Source organism: Epinephelus moara, chromosome 23 (assembly GCF_006386435.1).
Source record: "Epinephelus moara isolate mb chromosome 23, YSFRI_EMoa_1.0, whole genome shotgun sequence".
Classification (NCBI taxonomy): Eukaryota; Metazoa; Chordata; class Actinopteri; order Perciformes; family Serranidae; genus Epinephelus; species Epinephelus moara.
This window is the reverse complement of record NC_065528.1, coordinates 32,404,757-32,425,657: the sequence shown is the minus strand read 5'-3', so window position 1 is coordinate 32,425,657 and position 20,901 is coordinate 32,404,757. Positions and strand designations below refer to the sequence as shown.

Sequence of the window (20,901 nt, the reverse complement as noted above, 5' to 3'; positions counted from 1 at the left end):
ACCAGACCCCAAAATTAACCGACAGACCGACATGCAACTGATAAACAGTTAACTGCTGACATCTCTGAGGAGAGTAAAAGTAAATAGAAGCACAAGAAGTTAACTAAGAGTACCTTATATTTGTACTTCTGTACAGTACTTGAGTAAATGTACTTGGTTACTGTCCAGCAGTTGTTTCCACAGAGTTAAAGTCAGACGCTTCTCTCCTCTGCTACAGAAACACAAATGAATGTCGCCTTTCACTTCGCATTGAAACAAGCAGCAGAGCAGCTAGTGAGGCGAGACTGTGTGTGTGTGTGTGTGTGTGTGTGTGTGTGTGTGTGTGTGTGTGTGTGTGTGTGTGGTGAAGTTTGTTTGGCAGCACTTCTGACAGTGTTGAGGCCCTCGGTGCTTCCAACAGAATGGGCCAGTCTGTCTCCACTCTATCTCAAAGAACCATATGCTTCTGGATAGCACAGCCCGACTCGTCCGCCTGTGTGTGTGTGTGTGTAAGTGTGTGTGTGTGTGTTCATTTGTTTTTTTACTGTGTGTGTGTCCATATGTTCCAGCATCTAACATCCAGCATCTAAACATCCAGATGGCAAAGCATCAGTCCGCACAATGTTTCCTTCCATCATCAGGAAGTAGCTTGAAAAGCGTAAAAGACAATAAATATTCATCACGAGGGCTTTAGGGAGCGACCGCACCGCTCGCTCCGCAATTATACTGCACTTATCTCATGATGATAGCTATAACAACAACAGCAACAAGCTTTTAGCTTTAAACCACAAATAAGACTGAAGACGATGATGGAGGATAAAGTTTAAACAACCAGGAGAAATGGATTCAGTTTGAGTGGAGGCAACAGATTCAGTTTACTGAAACAAAAACAGATGAATCCTCGTTTGTTTACAAGCTTTGATCAGACGGATTTATTACGACAGCAGGTGTGAAAGTTTGTGTCTCACTGTGTGAGAGTAAACAAAGCTTGTGCATGTGCGTCCAGCTCCACAACGACAGAGATATAAGTGCACATGAGGCTTTATGAATCCATACGCTCCATAAGTTTAATATCTGGGCGTAAAGGGACCCTCAGAAAACTTTATCAGTCAGGCAGCGGGCTAACAGTGGTCCTGAGCGGAGTCTCTGTAACCATGGCAACGATGACGCTGAGTGACAGACCAGCCATCCTGTGACGAGGGGCAACTCTGTCGTCAACGTGCCTCAGTGTGGCGCCGGCGTCAGTCACATCACTTATTCTCAGTTTTACTATCCTTACTTTTATCAGGAGAATGGTTTGCTGCCTTCCAGAGATCTTCCTGGGAAAAAAGAGCTTGTAACTTTTATGGACGCTACTGCGCTACCTGGTCAATCAATTAACTTCACGACTGAAAAGCAATTTGATTCAGAAAGTAGTGACGTCACCACCACACTACTGAGAATGCTGTTAAATTCGTAAGGTTGCACCTTGTAGTGAGCTGCTGCCCAACACTGATTATTCCTGACAGCATGAGAAATAGCGGCGTAGCATGAGCGCGTATGAAATCGGTTATTTGCGTGACTGGTTCACAGCTCTGACTTCCAAAAACGGAAACAAACGTGTTGCTCATTTCAGAGACTTTTCGTGTTTTCTCTTCTATATATTGTCCTTAAATAAAGCTAAAGTAATCTAGTAAGAAAACACACAGTATTTCTTATCCAATTAATCGCCAGAATAATCGATAGAATATTCGATTACTAAAAGAGTCCAAGTTCAGAAATACCAAACTCTTTAATTTCACTGCTGTAGTGTGTCGAGCTGGAGCTCATTATCTTTTAAATAGACTAACGCACTGGGTGGGGATCTCAGGTACAGTTTGAGAGTGGTTTTCATCTTACCTTACAAACAGAAGGCTTTGTGTTGCAGGAAACAACCACATGTCCTCATTTGTTCCACTTAAGTACGGCGTGCCCCAGGGGTCAGTCCTGGGACCGATTTTATTTTCTCTATACATGCTTCGCCTGGGGCACATAATACAAAGACATGGGGTTCAGTTCCATTTTTATGCAGATGATACGCAGCTGTATCTACCAGTTAAAACCACTGATCCTGGGATGTTGGGTGCTCTGAAAAATTGTATTGTGGATATAAAAAACTGGATGTCGGAGAATTTCCTCCAGTTGAATGGGACAAAAACTGAGGTTTTGGTTATTGGCCTCCAGTTGAATGGGACAAAAACTGAGGTTTTGGTTATTGGATCGCAGCACAGTCAGGATCAACTGATGCCGTCTATTGGGTCCCTAGTGGAATACGTCAAGCCCACTGCATCTGGTTTGACAGTAATCTTACCTTCGAATATCACACCACAAAATTAGTGCAATCACGTTTTTATCAGCTCAGAAATATTTCAAAGATCCGTTCCTTTTTATCTGTTAAAGACACTGAGACCATTTTGCATGCTTTTATTTCATCATGGCTCGATTTTTGTAACAGCCTTTTTTGACCTGTCTACGTCAGAAATCCCTGGACAGACTACAAATGGTGCAAAACTCTGCAGCGAGGCTTTTAACCAGAACTAAAAAACACGATCACATCACACCTATTTTAGCATCTCTACACTGGCTCCCAGTACGTTTTAGAATTGATTTTAAGACTTTATTGATCACTTTCAAATGTCTCAACGGTCTCGATCCTAGTTATATCACGACCTTTTAACACCATATGCTCCTACTCGCACTTTACATTCCTCGGGCAAAGGCCTTTTATACGTCCCATAGTCCAGACTGAAAACTAAGGGGGAGAGAACATTTTCAGTCCGGGCCCCAAAACTGTGGAACAAATTGCCCGAGGAAATAAGGTCGGCTGATTCAGTGATCTCTTTTAAATCTCTTCTAAAAACACATTTTTACTGGAAAGCCTTTTTTGATTTTATCTGAGTTTTGTCATTTATTGTTTTCATGCATTGGAATTGTGTACTTTATGTTTTAATTGTTCTGTAAAGCACTTTGTAACATATGTTTTGAAAAGTGCTATATAAATAAAGGTTATTATTATTATTATTATTATTATGAACCATTAACTTCTGATTATTTTCATTATGGATGAACCTGCAGATTATTCCTCCATGAACTGACTGATTGATTGGTTTGTAAAAATGGTGAGAGATGAAGTCACAATGACCCAGAGCCCGGTGTGACACCTTCACAGTGTTTGTTTGGTCCAAACCTAAAAATCATTGTACCATAAAGACGAGGAAATCTTTTGTAGGCAGAGAAAATAATGTATTTCTGTGTGAGGCCAGACTGATAGAGGAAATATCTGAAGCATTTCCATGAGTCCTATTACATTTTCAGAAGGTTATTGTTCATTCTCCTCTCAGCTCACCCTCCACTGACCTCTCCTCTGCCTCTTTCATTTCCACAACTCGCTCTGCTGTGAATCAGTAAGAGGCAAGACAAGGCAGAAGGCCAGGGCTGCACATGATTCAGACTTAAAGAATAAACTTTCATAAAAACACTTTTCTCAACAAATCATGTGACAGCAGAGAATCACACGTGTCATTAACAGGAGTTATAGGAGAGCATTTTCTCTCCATAGTTTCTGGCAGATTTGGTTTAAAATGAGGCAGACGGAGGACAGACACACTCAGCAGGTCCAGATTGGAGGCAGGGACGCCCTCTGCTCTCTGTCTGACCTCTACGCCAGGAGACACCACACACACACCATGAGTCATGCGTCATGTGCCAAGAGAGACGGTCAAACAACAGCAGCCTCGTGCAGAGACAAAGACCCGCTGCTTCATTTGAATACAGAGACAGGACGCACCGTCCAGAGACAAACACTGTGACTGAGATACAAACTATAAATATAACGTAAAATATCAGAATGTGAGTTTCATCCTTTAAAGAAAAACAGTTTTATATATAATTTGTGTCGGCTCAGCAGTTTAATATTGTTTTAAAGAAATTATGCTCTCTCTCCACTGCCTCCAAAGGAAACTTTCAAACAATCTGTGAATCTGAAGAACTCAAATCAAATTCTTTTGTCCTCTGGAGTCGCAGCAGTGTTCACAGTTTTAGGGTTTATTGGGTTATTTAGGGTTTAAAACACGAAAGTCGCACAATATTAAACTAACTAACTGATGGAGGCAGCAGCAGAGCAGCAGCTCCTGTGTTCAGCGAAGTAAAATTACTGTTTTTGTCAGTGGAGTCTGGTGCTGTGTCTCAAATCTGATGCTTCTAATAGTGCACTCACACACTGCGTGCACTATTTGGGTCGTGCACTAAGTTTGACAGGGCGTTATCTCAAATCAAATAAGACAAACAACTCTGCTAGCGAACTGCGACCGGGTGGAGCTTTACTGCCAACAGCTGACAACATTTGTGTGTCCATAGTACAACAGAAAATATCCGGTGCTTATTTTTCGATGACAGGAACGACTCCGAACAAACTCGACAAGTATCCACACGTTTCTTTGGTGTAGTAGCCTGAGCCATGACTGACTACATTACGAATCTACATCACAGTACTACGCACCAGTAACCTGCTCTCTGTGTTTCTGGTACGTCTCTGTTGCATGTAACACACGTGCCGTACCTATGGCGATGCTGTCACACGGTCTGGATATCCCCGCCCATTTCTAGTACAAAACGAAAGACAATTGTCCCCAGACTCCCATTCTGAAGTAAGGGAGGCTGGTCACGCGAGACTAGTGCCAACCCACAAGTTCGAGATGTGTCTGTGGTTCAGTTCCTCCCACCCTGTAGGCAACATATGACGTTAAAACATGATGATGTCACAGTCAAGCTGACCTTTGACCTTTTGACCATTATTTTATCCTGTTCGACATTTGTGTGAAAAGGTTATGGCCAAAAACATGTTTTGTGAGGTCACACTGACCTTTGACCACAAAATTGTAATCAGTTTCTTCTTCTGTCCAAGTGGACGTTTGTGCCAAATTGAAAGAAATTCCCTGAAGATGTTCTTGAGATACTGTGTTCATGACAATGAGACAGACAAGGTCACACTGACCTTGACTTTGACTACTTTTAGTAGTCTAAGTTCATTCTAATCAGTTCATTGTTGAGTCCAAGTGGACGTTTGTGCCAAATTTAAAGAAATTCCCTCAAGGTGTTCTTGAGATATCCTGTTCACAACAACGAGACAGACAAGGTCAAACTAACCTTGACTTTAACCACTAAAATCTAATCAGGTCATTGTTGAGTCCAAGTGGACATTTGTGCCAAATTTAAAGAAATTCCCTGGAAGTGTTCTTGAGATATCGTGTTCACAAGAATGGGACAGATGGACAATCTGGACAAATACTTCCTCTGGTCACAACTAGTCACCGTCATGGTTGTTAAAATATGAAGTGTAACACATGGCAGGTTTCTTGTTGTCCACTTAGTGATGTTAGAGTCACAGTGACCTCTGACCTCTGCTCTGTTTGCAGATGATGTTGATGTGACGTGAGCTCGTAGGTTTCCTGCTTAAAGCATGAAGTCACACTTCAAACAGCTGAAATCAGATTTTTCACAGAACACACCGACAGCTTCACAGAACTGTTTCACTAAAACACAACCTGCACGCAACTGTACTCTCTCCTCACACACACACACACACACACACACACACACACTGATTTACAGTCTCACACACACACACACACACACACACACACTGATTTACAGTCTCACACACAGACATACGTGCGTTCATGCCTTTAACACAGAATGCATCAGTGAGCTGTGTTTCTGCGGACAAATGCTTTAGCTACACAGGTGTGGAGACTGTGACGGCTTTATGTTCAGGTCAGCAAACGTCTCCGCGGCACACACTCTGACATGTTACTGTAGCAGCAGCACAGGTGTTAATAACTACATTAATGACGGCTGAGCTCCATTTAGCTGCTTCACTGCTTCCAGTGTCCTTTTATACTGTACATGTTGGCTCAGTGTCACACTGTCAGGGCTCACTGGGAGCGGCACAGAATAAATCTGATCCTGTGGCGTGAAAGGGTTAATCACAAGGCCCGACACGCTGAGAATTTAAAAAAGCTGCTTTCAGTTGATGGTTCTCTCCAGCTGCACAAAAATTGTATTTTCAGTGTTGAAGTAATGATGATAGCTAGCAGCATTAGCATTTACATGACAAACGTGACTCCAGGTGTCACCACGTGCTCCCTGGAGGCTTACTGACCATCTCATAATAAATTTAGCGCTCTGATTAGAGATGAGGAGACTCTGCAGCCTGATCTGAGCTCTCAGTTTGTACTTGGTGATAAAACATGAGGTGGTTATGGGAGGAGAAGCCCTGAGAGCTTATGGAGAGGTGTGCAGATTCTACTCTGTTCAGTCTGTCTGACATGAGGCTGCAAACAGAAGCAGCAGGAGATGAACCGCTGTAGTCTGTTCTCTATTAGAGGAGTGTGTCCGGGATCAACTGGATTCTGGGGAATGTATAATGAAGGCAGCCGTGCAGGTGGTGCAAGTTTTTAACATTTATGCTCAGCCGGGGCTAAAGGATTATTTTCACTGCAGGTCATTCTGTCTGGATTAATAGAGTCATCACTTGGTCTATAAAATGACAAAAAATATGAACTAGATTTAACGCCGTGCAGATGTTGACCTCCATGAACAGTGAAAACATGGATGCTTCACACACAGAAGATCTATACAATCAGCACAGTTTCAAGATTAGAGAGAAGATCTATACAATCAGCACAGTTTCAAGATTAGAGTCATTTCAGTGTCTGACCAAATGTCTCCCCTTCTGTTCCTGAGATATGACGTTAAAAAAAAAACAACTTAATTCAACAATACAATGCAATACAACACCAAAATCTCATAAGTTCATTGTTGAATCCAAGTGGATGTTCGTGCCAAATTTGAGGGATTGAGATATCACGTTCAGGAGAATGAGATGGAGTCAAGGCCACAGTGACCTTGACTTTTGAGCATCAAATTCTAATCAGTTTATTCTTTGGTCAAGGTGGACATTTGTGCCAAATTTGAAGAAATTCCCCAGCGGTGTTCTTAAGATATCGTTTTCATGAAAATGAGATAAACGCAGTGACCTTTGACCACCAAAACCAATCAGTTCATAATTAAGTCCATGTGAACACTTGTGTCAAATGTGACAAAATCCCTGCGAGGTCTTCTTGAGACATTGTGTTTACTAAATGAGACAGACCATCATCATCCTCACTGTGACCTCGTCACATGTCCACATTTGGTCATGGACTTTCCACGTCCACATATGACGTCCAAGGTACCCTGGGTGTGTTGGTTGTTGACGTTCTGGGACGCCGTGTCAACTTCAGCCTGTTACATGCATTGTCTGTTTTCACAATACACTTCTATTTTCACAGGAAATGTACAGTTTGCATACAGTCTCTTTCAAAATAAAAGCACTACGTCGGTGAAACGCCGCAAATTGACAGGACGCAAACCCTTCTCTCTCAAGTGAAAGTCGGTGGTTGTTAGACCTATCCACCACCCCTCCTGCCCACCCCGCTCAGACTTTCGCTGCCTTAACTTTCGTCCTTGTCGCACCGCATTTCCCCCTGATGTTGCTGGGCGCCATTAAGCTATAACGGCAACTGGCCGCGTATCATGCTGATGTTAATGGATGTCTTTTTTGTTGGTTTCTGACGCCACAAGTCACTGCCCAAGCACCGGATTTGACAACTTTGGAGTGAGACTGGGCTCAGGTCACAGTGACCTTTTCCATATTTTGGGATATACCCTTGAGGTGTTCTCGAGAGGTCATGTTCACCAAAATGCAACGGACAGACATACAGACCGACAGACTGAAAACACAATGCCTGCGACCACATTTATCATCAGTGCAGAGACATAAAAAGTTTATCCAGGGACCGAAGACGAAAAAAATGAAGACAAAAACCCAAAAATGACAAACGTGTTTTCAGGTACGGAGAAAAAGATAATGAGCTGCTCTGTCAAAACAAACTTACTGCATCAGTCCTTTTCTAAACATCCGAGTTTAAAATGAGTAAATGACTCTGTGTGTGTGTGTGTGTGTGTGTGTGTGTGTGTGTGTTGGAGGCTTATTTGTGTAGGATTTTAAGCAATTAGGACAGGAAACAGAGGCGCTGTTGCTTTGGCTTCCCTCTGGAATTAAGTTATGCACCGTCAACACACACACACACACACACACAAGAGCAAATTCCCACACTGACCGACAACACGGTCTCAGCTGTGGAACGTCTCACACACACACACACACACACACAAATACACACAGTTAAAAACACACCCTCAACTTCCTCTTGACCCATTTCCCAAACACAACACACCACCTCTCTGTGTTCATCCCTCCATCCCTCCCTCTCTCTGAGCAGACCACTTCTGCCTTGTGTCACCACATCAGACGACACACACACACACACACACACAGACACACACACACACACACACACGGTTAATCAGTGTGTTCATGAGGCCAGAGGCATGCTGGGTAAAACCCTTCTCTAAACTGTCTTTATGTAACTCTGCTGCTGTTCAGGGATCTGGAGGGTAACCAGTTACGGAAACTTTCAGGTTGTTTTTATTAAAGTCTGTCTGAGGTGACTCCTCTGACTGTCCAGCCTCCGTATGATAAGATGTACGATAACAACCCACCATTAAGTTTAACAACACGGAAGAGTCTGGCGTAAAATCACAGTCTCCCTCCAGCTGCTCGGTGTGAGCGCAGACAAACGCTGATTTGCTTCTTCACTTCCACGCATCTTTTCAAACTAAAGCTCAATTTGAAATAATGTTCACGTCCTCCACACCACAGCAGTTAAAATGAACTTAAACAAATGTAACGTGGTTTGATTGTGCTCTAACATGCTGTGTGCAGAGAGCGCAGAGGAGGAGAGGAAGAGCGCTGAGCTGCAGCGACTGCACGTGTCTGCTCTATGAGATGTTTCAGGAATATTTAGAGTATTTAGAAAGTAATTAAAAGACTTGACGACTTAAATAAGTAAAATTAGAAGAATGAGGATGAGGAGGAGGAGAGCAAGTTGACTGTGATGGTTATTTACTTTATAGCACAGTGGTTTTCAGACTTTTTTTGTGCCCATGGTCAAAATCTCAAAGCACACCTGTATCTGTGCACAACAGCATCTATGACACGTGTTATCACTCTAATCACCAAATAAGACAATGAAAATAAGAAGAAAAATAAAACAGGTAGCTTCATGATTCTGTCTGCTGACAGTTTTATCTCTTTTCTTTCAGTGGCAGGTCGTCTTCTCTGCTGCTTTGTTGTAATTTGCTCCGTACAATAAAGCCGTCCATCGTCCCACTCACGGCTTTCTCCTTTTAAATGTTATCATCCCTCACACTGGCTGCCAATCACAGCTTCTGATGTGTCACACATTTAGAGTGCCCACGCACAACTAACGACAAATAGGCTCCACGTGAAGGTTTATAACTTAAATCAAAGTAAATTAAATCACATTTCTTCAGCAGGAGTTTGCCTCTTTATTAGGAAATGGGTGCACACGTCATACTGATACAGACGATTACAAACTGTGTTTTCTTTGTTGTTGAATAAATGATAAATGTAGAAAGTGAACGTGGGTGAATGTTGTATAGATATTTAGACACCTCACATGTCACACAGACATTTCTCCTGCTCATTACTTTGCACAAATGTGCTGAGGCCTCAAGAAACCCTCCGGTGCTGGCAGACAGAAACCTCCCAGCAGGACGCACTTTGCATGCACACTTTGTTTGTTTTTTGCACCAGCACTTCATGTGTGCAAACAAAAATAAAAATTGTGGAAGAGATGCCCTTTTATTCCACTTGAGCACCTGCCTATTAAAATGTCTGCAGAGCCCAGTTTGTTGAAATCCGGTCCGTGGGCAGTGACTTGCAGCGTCAGAAACCAACGACAAAAGGTGTTCTTTATCGTCAACATGACACACGTCTGGTTGCCGTGATAGTTCAGCAGCACCCAGCAGTGTCAGGGGGGCGAAGGTTGAGGCAGCGAAAGTGCGAGTGGGGTGGGCGAGAGGGTTGCCGACTTTCACCCGAGAGAGCAGTGTTTGTGTCTCATAAGACTCTAAAACCAAACCCTGTTCTTTTTTCCTGAACGCAACCACATGCGTGTTGTTGAAGGAAAAAAACATCAGTTGGTGGTGTTGTACTGACGCAGTGCTTTTATTTTGAAAGAGACTGTATCAAACTGTACATTTCCTGTGAAAACAGAAGTGTATTTTGAAAACAGACAATGCATGTAACAGGCTGAAGTTGACACGGCGTCCCAGAACGTCAACAACCAACACACCCAGGGTACCTTGGACGCCATATGTGGACGTGGAAAGTCCATGACCAAACTGTCAATAACGATTCATTAATGGCTAGAAAAGTGTTTTAAGTCATCATTTTATTATTTTATCCTGTGAAGTGTTGTCATAATTAGGGTCCGGGCAGCCTAAGCCTAAGCTATTGCCTATTGTTATCCTGCATGTTCTTCTTTCTTCTTCTTCTTCCGAGGAAATCATACTTCCCATGCGTGAAAACTCACCAAACTTTGCACAAAGGTCCAGTCTCATGCCAGATTGCCTCAGCTGCAAAAACAGGCCAATAGTCCTGATGGTGGCGCTACAGCAAGCCTCTAAACTTCAACATTTTGAAAATTCACAACAAATCAACCATACGTGCTACAGATTTGCAACTTTCATCAAACTGTAGCCCCAATACTGAAGAAACTTTTGTACATTTAAACCAATTGCAAATTATGAAGTTCATCACTCTGTTTTTTTCAAAAACTGTAAAACTTATTAAACAATTTTTGCTCAATTGACACCAAACTTGCTACAGAGCATCTTCAGACTGTCCTACACAAACGATCCACACAGATTTTTGATTTATCGAAAACTGAGCCTACAGTGCATCAAAATATTTGACTGTAAACGGTACTGTACACATATACATGCAAATTCTTGCTAAATACATTTTCAATGTTCATTAAAAAAAATGACAAAATTCTAGAGTCATGGTAGATGATGTTTGGAAAATATCAGAATTTTATCTCAAAAACTGAATTTTTTTACAGCATTTTGAATTTTGCTCTAATGTGAACAATTGGAGTCAATGTAAAAATGGCATTTTTAAACATCAGTTTTTCACTTATGGAGCCAATAAATCATTGTTAAAAACAAATTACCAACATCTCCATGCTGTCTAGATGCAATTTGTGTATTTTCGGATTTTTGTCTTAATAACTGAATTTTTGACAGCCGTTTGAAATCTGCCTTTACACACTAACAGCTGCTGTCTTGCACACAGGTGACTGGCTTAGTCAATTTGTGAAGCTACATGTGACATTTCTGTTTGCCAATTAGCTCAGTGAGATAGAGGATGGTTCTTGGTGTTGAAGATTGTGAGTTCAAGCCTCAGCTCGTGCAACATTTCCATATGAGAAATCTACCCAAACTTTTCATAAAGGTCCAGTCCCATGCCAGATGTCCTCAACTGGAAACACAAGACAATAGTCCTGATGGTGGCGCTACAGCAAGCCTCTAAATTTCAAAACTTTGAAAATTCATAACAAATCAACCATATGTGCTACAGCTTTGGAACTTTCACTTTGAAATTTGCTTTTCCATGGCATGGATGGCTACTGTCTGGCACCCTGATGCTTGGCTTAGTCAATTTGTGAAGCCACACATGAACTGTCACTTGCCAATTAGCTCAGTGAGATAGAAGACGGACCTCAGTCTCAGAAGTTGTGAGTTCAAGCCTCAGCTAAGGCAGAACGGACATTCTAATGTGAAAGTCCTATGTTCAGGCATCATGCTATGTGGATTAGAGACTACCAAGGTTAAAATAATTATGATCCAGGCAGTTTTGCGGAGAGACAAATACTCTTTATCAACACTTTTCCCTGTTATCCCTTGTCTCTTTTCCCTGTTTATTTGGCTTAGCTATCAGTCAATATGCAGAGTCTATCCAATAGCTACTTTTACATTTTAAAAAATGTTTTCATCTTTGTCACCATGGATAATGTTTAGCTTTAAGCTAGATCAGGCCAGTTTGTTCATAATTGCTAGCAGTTAATGTTATTCTTACTTTCTTGTTCTTGAGTTTTTTCTTTCCTTTGTATATTATGAGTCTGATCACTTCAGCCACTCATCCACAATCTGAAGGGCATGCCATAATTATATGATGTAACTTCTATGTTGTGATGTGCTTTGTTTTAGTGTGTGTGTTGCTCAGAATTGCCTAATTTTGCCTAAAATTGCCCGGCCCCGACCATTGCTGCGCAGCAGCTATAATTACCATATGAATTCTTGGGTTATGGCCAAAACACATGGTGGTCACGTTCTATATCAGCCCTGTTCACTGGTCACACTGTGTGATGCAGCACAAACTAACTCGGCCAGTAACCACCTCCTGGTAAATATGTGATTAACATGTTTCACAGAATCACAGCAGTAATTTGTCACATAAATAAAATACTCCCTGTTGAATGTTTGAGGGATGAAGAGGAGAAGAAACGAGGAGGAGGAGAGTAGTGAAGGAGAGATGAAAGGACAGAGGATAACTGAGCTGCAGCAGTTTGTTTAACAGTCTGACAGGAAGTGTTGAATCAGTTCCCTCGGTCCGCTCTGATCGAGGCCACAGAGACCGAGCGGCTCTGACATGAAGTGGAAACTAAACAGATCCATGTTGGAGGAAGAATGTCTTTGTTTACAGAGACATGTTTACAGAGAGCCAGAAGACCTCATGTGAGAGCATTAAGTGGTGTAACTGCTCTTTACCTCCCTGTCCTCCCCTCCTTCCTCCCCTCCGTCCTCCCCCCCGTACCTCCCCTCCGTCCTCCCCCCCGTACCTCCCCTCCGTCCTCCCCCACCTCCTCTCTCTCTATGAAAACTCATTTCTAAGGATTTATGATGCCACATTATCAGGAAACAAGTGCAGTGTTATTCCTTTATTTCTCCGGAGAAGTCTGTCTGAACAGTTACCTGCTCTACATTCACTTTATTCACACATTCATAACGGGGAGAGACCAAACACGTCCTCAGTCCTGCTGTCCACTGAGACCCTGAGACAACTCCATGGACGGACACAGATAAGAGGACAGCTGTTCATTCATTTCACAATCACACTCAAACAGGGCGGCGACAAATGAACACTGATCTGTGATTAACTTTTCAATGAGTCACTGAAATGTCAGAAAACGAGCTCGTACAGGTCCCTGAAGCAACCAGCTGACACCTTCAGACTGCTGAACATTTCTCACACAACAGTCCAAAACTTACAAACTTTTTCAATTAGTAATAATTTCAATCAGACAAGCAGCAAATCCTCGAATTCAACAAGCTGGAACTGGCAAATATTTGTCTTTTTTTCTTGATAAATGACTCCGAGGGTCGGTTCAAAGACCAACTTTGTGTTTCTGTCGTCCCACTGCAGAGAAAAAGACCCTAACTGTGGAAGACACCTCCATCATTTGACCACAGATGAACTTTTAAATATTTTTGGAGAAAGAGGACGGTGGTCACTGAGGGGGAATTAAAAAGGGACGTTGGACGTTGATGGACAGCAGTAACAATTACAGCAAACCACACCAGTGCCAGTGTTTCTATGGGCCGCTGACTATTGTTTTAAGACAGACTTCAAAGGTTGTGAACATGTAAGGAATTCCCTCTGTCGACGACGCGCTCCTGTTCATTGTGCACTCTGTATGAACTGCCCAGATGTGCAGTGTGCACTGAATACAGCCTTAAATGAAGAGGAAAGGTCTGAGGCCCCTGATTCATGTCATCCCACCTCATCTAATCCTCTAAACACACTGACTGACCCGATGAGTTCTTGCCCATGTAAGTTCACTTTTAGCGTTTTGTTTGCCCTCGGGAAAGAGGAGGCTGATAACTGCCTGCTGAAACTAGTTCGTCTGTAATGCTTTGTGGGATTCAAGTTACACAGCCAAAAGAAATTTGTTTTCAGAGCATATCCTTTAAAACTCGGTCTTATTCAGCATTTAAAATGTCTACATTTCACAGCTAAAATCATTTTATTTCTAAGGACTGGTAACAATCAGTGGATTTCCTTTCAGGGACAAAGTAAATCTTTCACATCTAATTCAAATTTGATGAACTGAGACACGTAAATCTTTTCTGTTGACCAAGTCGAACCACTTTAACAATGGTGACCTTTAGTAACAACAGAGAGTCAGAGAGTCCAACCTGCAGGAAGCTGTCTGAGGTTGTGCCCAAACATTCACTCATTCACTCCTCCCTACTCACTATGTAGGGAGCTGTATGTAGAGGACTGTACAGTGAGCTCATCTGCTCAAACACTCACTGACTCTATATTTGTGATAAAAACATGAAATTATACTGAGCGTATTTTCCCCAAATTAATATATAACGTGACAAAGTACTGTGTGTGTGTTTGTGTTGTGATGCTGCTCTGCTCACGTTCAACATATTGATAATGTCAGACAGGAGCACAGAGAGCAGCAGATATCAACCGGTCCTACTGATGATGTCATTTCCTGTTGAACCTTTGTTGTGTTGAAGTTTGTTACACCGTCAGTTGAGAGCTAGCAGTGACCCATCTCGCTAACATTAGCTAGCATTATTAGCACTGCTCTGAACAGTAGCTGTCAGAGAAGATCAGGTTTATTTTTATCTCCTCAGGATCGACGACGACACGTTAAACTGACAGTTTGTTACAGGACAAAGTTAAACATGTACAGCAGGTTGTAATCCAGCTGCTCTCTCTCCCCTCGTCTGTCTGTTCCCTCGGCGCAATGTATGATGGGATATAGTGCTCGGTGAGTGACCATCGGTTGTATGCTACTTTTCATGGTGCATTGTGGGATACTTTTAATCCACTGTAATTCCCACTATACAATCAGACAGCACTACAAAATGGTGAACACACTGTTAAACTTTATTTAACCTCCTCTGTCTCTGTCTGAGGATAAACTGGTTTACACACAGGGATGAGACGGCAGTTGATGGTGCAAAAATGGTTTGACAGTCAACAGTAGTTAACTGGTAATTAGCTGACACAAAGAGTTTTTCCCCACTTCAATAATAAACCAAACAGGAAACAAGATGCAGGTAAACGATCCAGTACTAAACAGAAAGAGAGCTGTTGCTACTGACCAGCATCAGCAAGTTCCTGGCTAGCTAGCTGTTAGCTCAACGGACCTCCAACAGTGTTAATTCGCCCTGGAAAAGAGTCTCTACGTCACCAGGCCTCTGTAGCACTGCCTGTTTATGGTGAAGATGCACATTTGACTTTGGCTGCGCCACTTTCTGGTGTGATTTTAATGGTCTTAAAGTTAAATGTAACGTAAATCAGTTCACTGATTATCAAAATTGTTGCAGATTTATTTATTGTCAATCCGCGGCACAAGAATAATTCCAGGATTTTAGCTATTAGCTTGAGCTAACACGACGTGGGAAAAAAAGTTGATTGTATCACTCTTTTAAAAAACATTTAAAAAGCGAATCAAAATTTTAATCTTGAGTCACGTCCCTGTGTGATCGGGGTCGGGTACCAAGCGCTAACTAAATCATGCTGCTGACACTGAGCACTGCTTCATGTTAAATCAGTCGGTGCCAAAATGGCGCCTGCTCCTCTGTGACTCCATCCAGCAGGCTGGACGATGATGAACTGATGAGTCTCTCCCAAAGATCAGGAGCCTCGTTTATAAAACAGTGTGTAGCATCCATCCTAAAAATATATGCGCAAAAGCCAAAAATAGTTTGCCCCAAAAAATATTCAACCATTTCTGCAATCAGGCTCCACTTCGCCGTCTGCATCACCAATTTTCTGTGACAAGTGCTCGTCTGTTTTAATAGATCACGACTTGACCGTGAGAAGTGTCGTACGTGTCTTTCAGGCCTCATTTTGAGTGTATGCGATGTATACGAAGGAGACACCAGATCTCTGCTCATCATCAGTAGCAGAATGAAGCAAAGTAATTCAGCGACTCCCAGTCTGATGTAACCAGAGGGTGTGTGGAACTGGGCCGACGCTGTGGACTGAATTTATGACTTTTCCATGGCGGTCCATCACTTAGTCGGAGAGCTGCAGTGACTTCAGTGAATAAAAATGTTCTTTGCTGTCAAACACGTTAAATAATGTCTCAAAGTATGACTCAGAGAATTTTCCTAATTTTCTTGTCAAACTCAACATCTCAAATTTTAACAGCATTCACAGGATTCCTAGAAAAGCACGAGGGAGAGGTTCGACAGACTTAACTCCTGCACTCAGAGCAAAAACAAAAATAAAGAATTTCTCCTTGGGGATGAATGACTGGCTCTGTGTTCTGTCCTCAACTGCCCCAACAAATAGATTTCTCCATCACTGCCTGAAGGCCTCTGCACACCAAGTCTGTATGTGACACACAGAAATCTTGCTCACTTTATTTTCAGATGTGCAACAATTTTGGACGATCCATAAGTGTATCTGTGTTTTTGTATGCATTACGTAATAACCAGAGGATCTGCAGTTCGATCCCCGGCTCCTGGGCCAAGACACTGAACCCCAAATTGCTCCTGATGGCTGTTCCATCGCTGTGTGTAGCAGGTGGCACCATGTATGGCAGCCTCGGCCACCAGTGTGTGAATTGGTGAATGTGACTTGTGATGTAAAAGCACTCTGAGTGGTTGGAAGACGAGAAAGGAGCGATACAGGTGCAGTCCATTTACCATTAATAAAGTATCTATCTGTCTGCAGTGGCCTTGAGGCTGCAATTAGCACCACATGAAAAAAAGCAGCCTCTTCATTCTCTCAGAGAGGTGGAGGTGTTCAGGGTCCAGTGACAGACACAGCAGGGCCGTCCAGCAAATAAATTAAGGTGCCATTAACTTCTGCAGTGATGCAATGCGTCATCTAGCTCCACTACTGCGTACTAACAAGTTGGCAAATGACATACTATTGGAAGCTAACTTCCTGCGAGGCATTTCATCCTCTCACCTCTACTGATATCAGACAGAATCATCAACTCTGTTTCCATCTTCAGTCTGACATACTCAGATTACTATGGGGGAGGAGCATCGGATTTTCCCCAACCAACCACGAGAGACCAACGTATCCGCCTGAATCTATTGTCACTTTAACTCCACACTGATGTGTAGCTGCGACCTGTTGTGCCGGGGTTTTCAGAGAGGAGCGGAGTAAAGTAAAACAAACTGTGGAGTCAGGAGACATTGAGAAGACAACCTCGAGAGCAGCGTCTATCTTGTCTGTAGCCCTCGCTATTATCATAATTACTCCCCACTGGTTCTGGCACACTGCTTGACAACAGCCTCACTCATATACTGCAAAAATAAATTACAGTAGATGCACCGTGAAATAACAGTGACATGCGGGCAGAGAGATTACTATATGCAGACTGTGAAACCCACCTACAGTCATTCTGGAATCTAATATATTGTAATATCCTCTTAAGTACATTACAGCAGCAGGGTTGTCCCTTGTCTCTGGTCTTGTTTGTGATCTTCATGGACAGGATCTCGAGGTGCAGCCACGTGGAAGAAGGGGTCCAATTTGGGGACCTCAGAAATGCGTCTCTGCTCTATGCATCTCTGGGGCGGTTTGAGTGTGACGTGGTCAGGATGAGAGTCAACACCTTCAAATCTGAGGTCATGGTTCTCTGCTGGAGAACGGTGGATTGTTCCCTCTGGGTTGGGAGAGAGTTACTGCCTCAAGAGAAGGAGGTCAAGTATCTCAGGGTCTTCTTCACAGTGAGGGCAGAATGGAGCGTGAGATGGATCGGCGGATTGGTGTGGCGTCTGCAGTGATGCAGAATGTATGCTGGTGAAGAGGGAGCTGAGCCGGAAGGCAAAGCTTTCGATTCCCTCACCATCTCTGTCTCAACCCTCACCTATGGTCATGAGCTCTGGGTAGTGACTGAAAGAATGAGGTCACAGATTAGGGGTGGGCGATATATATCGTTAACGATAACATCATCATTGTTGTTTTAACGATGTGCAAATTTACGTTATCGAGTATGCAAATGACTTCACAAAAACAACTGAAAACACACGTTGAAACCAGGTTGAACCCCCACACATTCACCAAACAAGAATTACGTAATTTGCGTGAAGCTTCCACTTCGGAAGACGTGGGTCAAATGTAATGATAGGTCCCAGGTGGGAACTAAGGTCATGCTGTATTGTGTTGCAGGGGAACAATTAACGGGTTGCTCAAGTACCTGAAGCCTGCGTGGTTCATGAGTGGTTTGCGGTTATACCATTAAATAACTGAACATGGTGTCAGAAGTAAAGTCAGACGCGAGCGACAGTACTAGTGACTTAGTCTGCATATAGCGACACGCAAAAGTGTCTAGTTGTAGGTCGGGAAAGTTCGCAGTACCGGAAGACCATCTATGGAGCTACCTAGCCTAGCCACAGTTAGCTAAACGAAGCGGCAACATGGCACAGTTTCAAGTCTCCCCGCCGGAAAAGTTCACCTTCAAGGCTGAAGACTGGCCTAAATGGATTAAACGCTTCGACAGATTCCGCATTGCTTCTGGATTGGAGACGCAAGCAGAAGAGAATCGCAGGAATGTGATCTTTGAGAGAGCAAAGTTTAATCAGCGGCATCAAGAAACGGGCGAGACGGCCGACAGTTTCATTACGGCGCTGCACTGCCTGGTGGAGCACTGCGGTTACGGGGCTCTACATGATGAGATGGTGAGGGACAGGCTTGTGGTGAGTCTGCGGGACAAACGCCTATCTGAACAGTTGCAAATGGACCCGGAATTGACGCTACAAAAGGCCGTCACCAGAGTCAAACAGAGCGAGCAGGTAAAAAAGCAGCAAGAAATGTTAAGAACATTTTTCCATTAATATCATCCATGAGAAACAATTAATGAGCTATAACTCAGGCTGTTAAAAACACATATTTAAAAGAATATCGTCTAATTATCGTTATCGTCAAAATCCCCCAAAATATCAAGATATTATTTTTTGTCCATATCGCACACCCCTATCACAGATACAAGCATCTGAAATGAGTTTCCTCTGTAGGGTGTCTGGGCTCAGCCTTAGAGATAGGGGGAGGAGTCAGACATCTGGATGGATGGATGGATGGATGGATGGATGGATGGAATTACAGTAGCTGCACCATAAAATTACAGTAACATGCTGGTGTCTCTGCTGCTATTTCATGGTGTACACACTTCCAGCGTGGCTAAAAATCATCAAGTTCAGTCAAGTCCCATCATCCATCTTCTTAAAATCTCAATCTGTCATGGATCTGCCCACTAACTACATAATAACCCTCATTTAGCGGAAATTAAACGGTGAAATCACAGCTGATGACGGTTGTCGTATCAATTACACAACAGTATAAGCAGCCACACGGTCACAGGGTAAAATATCAGCAGATTCATTTGGATTTTCCTTAATCGCAGACGTCTATTTTTAGGGGTGAAATAATCCCTCACACCTCACACTCCTTCTTTCCCCACAGAGCTTAATCGAGCAGAAATGCAATACAAAAAATAATATTCCCAAACACACAATCGAACTCTGGTGAACAGACTCCGGCAGCAGCAGCAGCAGCTGAACTTCTCTCTCTCTGCTACAGAAAATGAAATGCCAAGCCCAGCTAAGGACATAATGAAAAAGCTATTATCAGCATGAGCTTTCATCAGCACTGCATTCAACCATGTTCAATACAAACTGATTCTCTCATCTCATGCTGTAGCCCTCTGAATGCTGGGATATAATAAAGGAGGCGAGATAAGAGACAGAGATCACTTTTTTCTCCCGCTGAAGAAGAAGTGCATCAGCACATTTACAGACGGGGATGAGTTCTTGGGAGCGACACACATGATCACATTCGCCACCGCAAAGGCCAACGTAATCAACCTGTCATTGTACGAACCTGATACATTCAAATCATTAGACGAGTCCGAACGTACGTATATACACACTTTCTTTACCTCCGTCCATTCATCTGTCAGCCTCCTCCTGCTGGGCCCTGTCTAATTCTTGATGTATTTATTCTCCATGCATCTGTCACCTCCGGCATCGCTCTGTCTGAATTCACATACAGTCGCTTCATACATCATTCAATGATAATCTAAATTATATATATTTGATACAATATTCAGACTATATCCAGTATATATTAAGGAGTAATGAGGTGCTTGAAGTCAGGTCTGTCATGTATGCGCTGACACAACTGCAAAGATGAGTGGGCCAAAATTCCTCCACAGCGTTGTAAAAGACTCATTGCAAGTTATCGCAAANACTATATCCAGTATATATTAAGGAGTAATGAGGTGCTTGAAGTCAGGTCTGTCATGTATGCGCTGTGCGTCACACTGAAACACAGTCTGAGATTTAATGTGACTCTCAGTAAATATTTTGTTAGACATCATCTCTGTGAAGCTCTGAAGCTCCAGCTAACAGTGCAGAGAAATACAATCCACACCAAATAACTGAGTGTTTCTAAGGACCTACAAGATCATTTACAGTATTTTAAGCTGATTAAAACTTTTGTCTAAAGCCTAGTTCACATTACACGATTTTCACCGCGATTTTGACGTCACAGAGGATCTTGAGAGCCACCTTGGGTCGGAGGTGAGTCGGCAGATAGTCTGCCACGACGAGTCCTCATGTGTGAACAAGCCTACGAGCAAGTCGCCCCCTCGTCTGTGACTGGGACTGGATATCTGGCATGGTAGAGAACTGGAGAGGTCTGACACAACTGACAAAGAGCATCAGCCAATGGGAGGTGGGATACGTCCCACGTCAGGACGGAAGAAATGTGAGGAGGACAAGCCGCAGGGTTGCCAGGTCTGCTTATTAGCTGCGACTTTGGGCTTGTTTCTAAACGTCACCTTCCTCTATATACAGTGGTGTGAAAAAGTGTTTGCCCCCCAGCTCCTGTTAAAACATAACTGTGGTTGATCACACCTGAGTTCAATTTCTGTAGCCACACCC

The 20,901-nt window shown here is 43.0% G+C and overlaps 1 protein-coding gene across 2 annotated transcripts in view; it reads right to left on the bottom strand.

The window, feature by feature from the left end:
* The window catches only part of plxnb2a.1 (plexin b2a, tandem duplicate 1), a 263,227-nt gene that overhangs the window by 154,638 nt on the left and 87,688 nt on the right, over window positions 1-20,901 (bottom strand). The window lies entirely within an intron of this gene.